This window comes from Phyllobates terribilis, unplaced genomic scaffold (genome assembly GCF_046119375.1).
Source record: "Phyllobates terribilis strain yellow unplaced genomic scaffold, ASM4611937v1 Scaffold_7__3_contigs__length_470593459, whole genome shotgun sequence".
Taxonomy (NCBI): Eukaryota; Metazoa; Chordata; class Amphibia; order Anura; family Dendrobatidae; genus Phyllobates; species Phyllobates terribilis.
The window spans coordinates 21356095-21362052 of record NW_027362767.1 but is presented as its reverse complement, the minus strand read 5'-3'; positions in this window follow the sequence as shown (position 1 = coordinate 21362052).

Sequence of the window (5958 nt, the reverse complement as noted above, 5' to 3'; positions counted from 1 at the left end):
TTCCCAGCTAAGTGTCTGGAATTTCTTGTAAAAGTGTAAACCTATAACGCCCTAGGTCAGTGCTGGCGAACCTATGGCATGTGTGCTAGAGGGGGCACGCAAAGCCCTCCCTGAGGGCACGTGCACCATCGCCGCAGCACTAGCGCTCCTGGACCTGGACCGGGCCGGCGGGTGAGGACTCTGAGCTCGCCGAAGCTGGCCCCTACTTCAGCTAGATGTGCGTTCTCGGACACACATGTAGCTGAAGTGTATTGCAGCGCACAAACTTGCCAAACCCATGCGCTGCAATACACGCTGCTGGCCAATCAGAGGCCAGCAGCTGACATCAGCGTACACGCGACTGGGCACATGGCAGTGACGTCATGCGCCCCCGTCGCTAGAACGCTGGAGTCAGCTGCGGGAGAGGGAAGGTGAGTAGGAGTGTTTATTATGTTATTTTATTTTTTTATATGCGATGAACAGGAACAGCAGCAGAGGCGGGGGTATGTGTGGAGGCAGCATATATACATGGATGGGGGCAGCATATATGCAAGGATTGGGGGAGGGCAGAATATATACATGGATGCATTCTTTATTTCTGCAGTCTCATACCCCTGCTCCTTTCTGTGGCTGCTCTATGCTGCCCCCTCCTGCTCTCTGCCCTGACCCCCACCACCCTCTGTATGAGTTGTATTTTTTAAACTAAAACCTCAGTATTTAGGTTAATTTGCCGTGTTGGCACTTGGCGATAAATAAGTGGGTTTGGGGTTGCAGTTTGGGCACTCGGTCTCTAAAAGGTTCGCCATCACTGCCCTAGGTAGTACATAAAGAACCCCTACAAAAAAAAGGACATCCAGCGGCAATAGAGATTGAATGAATATATTTTATTAGCATGATAAAGGATAAAATGCAGAGATGCCAAAAACACTGAACGAGACTGGGTCTGAGATGCAATCTGTATGGACCCTACCACGCACTGATACAGAACAAGTGTCTGATGTGATGAATAGATTTTTACCGCAATCATAAGCAGCTGATAATATAAAGTGCATGTATCAGGATCATGAGGTAGATATATAAGAAGGTGCAATGTGCAATTCAAAAATAAATCCTAATGCTGGCCGGTGTTAGGGCACCACCCAGGTGTCTGTATAGACCCTGTGATACCACAGACAGCTGATCATAAAGAGGTTTAGGGTACATTGAGAATGGGTGCCAAGGAAAGCAATTATAATCAATAATAATAAGGGGTGACAGTGACGCGACCAAAGGTCTGGGAAACTATACTTACTATTTGCCCATATGCCTTGCACTGTATGGCTGGGATTATAATTGCTTTACTTGACACCCATTCTTAATATACCCTAAACCTCTTTCTAAACAGCGGTCTGTGGTATCATAGGGGCTATACAGACACAGGGTGGTGCCCGAACACCTGCCAGTATTAGGATTTATTTTTGAATTGCACCTTGAGAATTGCAACCTTCTGGTATAGCTACCTCATGATCCTGATACATGCACTTTATATTATCTGTTGCCTATGATTGCAGCAAAAATCTATTTAGCACATTAGACAGTTGTTCTGTATCAGTGCGTGGTAGGGTCCATACAGATTGCATCCCAGACACTGTCTCGTTCAGTGTTTTTGGCATCTCTGCATTTTTGTATTTTATCCTTTGTCATGCTAAGAAAATGTATTCATTTAATCTCTATTGCTGCTGGAGGTCGTTTTCTTTGCAGGTTTTCTTCTTGTCAAAGTGTCCTGAGGTGGTTGAAAGCGTAAAAATGTTTTATTTAAAAAAAAATCATATTAAAAGAGTGTTCCAATATAAATCAAAATCTCTTTTGGGTAAGGAGTCTCAGTCCTGGGATGTCATTACTGCCAGTGTGTACAAGGCCTGAGAAAGAGCAGGAACTTAGTTCATTTGCAATCACCATTCTACTGAGCAGCACCGAGAAAGCAAGGAGTGCCAATGCAAGACCCCGCGGACCAATTAGGGGAGGTGGCTAGAAGAAGTTTCCCATGCATGATGGTAGTTTTAGGTAAGAATAGCCAGGCACGAGCACTAGAGGACGAGTGACAAAATGGACATACAGTGCTGAATGAAAACTGTAAACCATAATAATATGCTACGATAATGATGTTCTAAGCGCAGGCACATAGACCCCATAACGATCGCTGCTCTCTCCAGCAGCTGCCGACATCAATGCTGTAGTGCAGTGTATTGTTATGCAGAGACCGGTTCTCTGCACAGCAATACCAGTGGCAGCCGCCGGCCTATCAGAGGCCAGCAGCTGACATCTGCGTCCCAGCACAGCGGCGTATGACGTCACTGCCATGCGCAGATGTCAGCTGCTGGCCTCTGATAGGCCGGCGGCTGACACTGGTATTGCTGTGCAGAGAGCCGGTCTCTGCATAACAATACACTGCACTACAGCGCTGATGTCGGCGGCTGCTGGAGAGAGCTGCGATCGTTATGGGGTCTATGTGCCTGCGGGCCACAGGTGCAGAAAGGACGCCGAGGGAATGGAGGACAGGTGAGAATCTTTTTTTTTTTCTCTGTCATGTGAAATACAGCACAGGGGGGGGACTGTGCGCAGTATGGGGGGATGGGGACCCTGAGCGCAGTATGGGGGGATGGGGACCCTGAGCGCAGTATGGGGGGATGGGGACCCTGAGCGCAATATGAGGGGATGGGGACCCTGAGGGAAGCATGGAGGGGGGGCCCATGCGCAGTATGGGGGGACGGGGACCCTGTGCGCAGTATGGGGGGGGCCTGTGCGCAGTATGGGGGGGGGCTCTGTGCGCTGTATGGGGATGGACATACCCCGTGCGCAGTATGGGGGGGGGGCGACCCTGTGCGCAGTATGGAGGGGGGACCTGGATGGGGGACATGTCTGCAAGATAAGGACCAGGATGGGGGACCATAACCATCATACGTCACAACACTACTTAAAGTCACTCCACATTGCACATAACAACACACCTACCCCCTTATAGGCAACATTAAGGAGTATATTGGAGTTTAGACACAAAAGAAAGTTTAAAATTCTTATATGCTTTATTAAGTCATAATTTAAAACAATCACAACAATTAAAATTTAAGCAGGAAAGCCAACTATCAGCACACAGGGTTATACATGTGGGTCTCAGGTAACGGCTGCATTTAATATTTTAACCTAATCACAAATTAATGCAAATTATCCATTGAATTTGTAGTTTCCTCATCAGTCTAAGGTGTCCGTTATCGTAAAATGACACTATCAGTGATATAAGCAAAGCACAATTTATGTGCTCTAAAAAGTGACCATGCAAGCAGCAACAATTCATAGTCAAGTTGATGTCTACATTGATCAGAGGTGGTAGGATTGAAAAGTGACAGTGCTAGCAGCATAAATTGCAAGTAGATAAATACCAACCTAGAAAATATAAACCAATTTATAGAATTTTTTACGGTGACAGTGCTAACGGCCCCCAAATATGGTCAACTGCAGACCCAAATAATGTCCAGTATTAGATTGTTGCGTGACACACAGTTGGTAATGACTACATACTAGTTCACACACAATGTCAACTGTATAATTGGGTTAATATCTCAGTAGTCAGTAAAGGTTGGAAAAAAGGTGACAGTGCTAGCAGCAATAAAATTAAAAGTAGATTAATACCAGCTCAGAAGATGGAAAATCAGACTATAAACTTTTAAAGTGACAGTGCTAGCGGCAACAAAATGTGGTTAAATTGATGCCCAGGTAACGCCCAATAATAGGCTATTGCATAACACATAAGCCCTGACTAAACGCTGGTACACACAAATGTCAATCCAAGACAGACCTAAGATATAGACAAAGACAGTGGGATAAACTACTTACAGCCAGATAGCCTGAGACGGAGTAGCCCACGATCCCTGGTGCTGCACCCCCAATATGGGGGACCATGTCTGCAATATGGGGGACCTGGATGGGGGACCATGTCTGCAATATGGGGGACCTGGATGGGAGACCATGTCTGCAATATGGGGACCATGTCTGCAATATGGGGGACCTGGATGGGAGACCATGTCTGCAATATGGGGACCATGTCTGCAATATGGGGGACCATGTTTGCAATATGGGGACCGTGTCTGCAATATGGGGGACCTGGATGGGAGACCATGTCTGCAATATGGGGGACCTGGATGGGAGACCATGTCTGCAATATGGGGGACCTGAATGGGAGACCATGTCTGCAATATGGGGGACCTGGATGGGAGACCATGTTTGCAATATGGGGGACCTGGATGGGAAACCATGTCTGCAATATGGGGGACCTGGATGGGAAACCATGTCTGCCATATGGGGGACCTGGATGGGAAACCATGTCTGCAATATGGGGACCTGGATGGGGGACCATGTCTGCAATATGGGGGACCTGGATGGGAGACCATGTCTGCAATATGGCGAATCTGGATGGGAGACCATGTCTGCAAGATGAGGACCAGTTCAAAAGGTGTATAGAAAATAAAATGGTATCACTAAAAATGTCACTTTGTCATGCAAATAATGCGGCCCCCCAAATTAAATGGTTTTTTTCCGTGTGTGGCCCATATGCCCAGCTGAGTTTGAGACCCCTGTTCTAAGCTATTTAAAAGGAGGAAATATTTTTATTTGATTAAAAGGGGAAGTACAATATCTACAGTATGTTATCCCTTTATTGTTAAGATTGGGGATAATTTAAAGGGGATGTTCGGGCCAATGAAAAATGGACTGTAGATTGTGAAATCACAAAGGCATGCAGTGCGCACACTGTCAGGATTCCCCAATATTGTCGGTGCAAACTGGTGGGCTCGTGACTCCCCATGTATATGATTTTTATATTTGTGGTCCTGTGCTCACTAAATACTCTCATTTCGTGTTTAGACGGCAGTAAGTATGAGGTTATGTAACCAACCACTTGCATCAACAATACCAGGGAATTGTGACAATATGCACATCGTACACGATCTGCAGTCACAGAGTCACTGCAGGTTGTTGTCGCAACCCTGGAAATGGCTTTAATGATTGCTGGGGATCAAATAACTGGGGCCTAAACCAATCCTGAGAACGGATCTCTACAGATCCCAGTCTGAATGGAGGTCCATTCGTTCTCCTTTAGAGAAGTAAAGAAGCGGGGGAGCACGTGCTGAACCTGCAGTCCCAGCTGTGGGACCCCCAGCGATCAGTAAGTTTTCCCCTTTCCTATTAGTAGGAGACAACGTTCATACTTGGTACAACCCTTTTAGTGGCATAAGGCGCACAGGTGTCTTTTGTTGAAAATTTGCGGGAAATCTGTAAAATCTATTCGTAGAAGTGGGTAAAATCAGCTGAAAAATGTAAACAGGGCTGTGGATGTTACAAGAATTCCACAGAGGTAAGTGCAGCTCTGAAGCACAAACTGCAGCACTAGAATCCTAGAATGTTCTCGTTGGAGGGGGCCTCCAGGGTCCTCACGTTCAACCCCCGGCTCAATGCAGGAGCCACTAAACCCTCTCAGACAGATGTCTGTCCAGCCGCTGTGTGAAGACGTCCATTGAAGGGGAACTCACCACCTCTCGTGGCCGCCTGTTCCTCTCATTGATCACCTCACTGTCAAAAAGCTTTTTCTAATATCTAATCTGTATCCTCTCCCTTAGTTTCATCCCATTGCTTCTAGTCTTTCTATGTGCAAATGAGAATAAAGATGATCCCTCCACAGTGTGACGGCCCTTCAGATATTTGTAGACAGCTATAAGTCTCCTCTCAGTGCCCGCCCGGACAGGTTTGCAGGAGGTAGAGACAAGTTTTTTGTGTTTAAAGAAGCCTGTAAGTTGTATTTTAAGCTTCGTCCTTACTCCTCTGGAGATGAGGAGCAGTGAGTGGGGATTGTGATCTCACTATTGAAAGGAGATCCTCAATCCTGGGCTTTCTCTTTGCCACAGGGCACTGCTTGCCTCCGATCGGTTGAAGGATTTTTCGGGGCTCTGG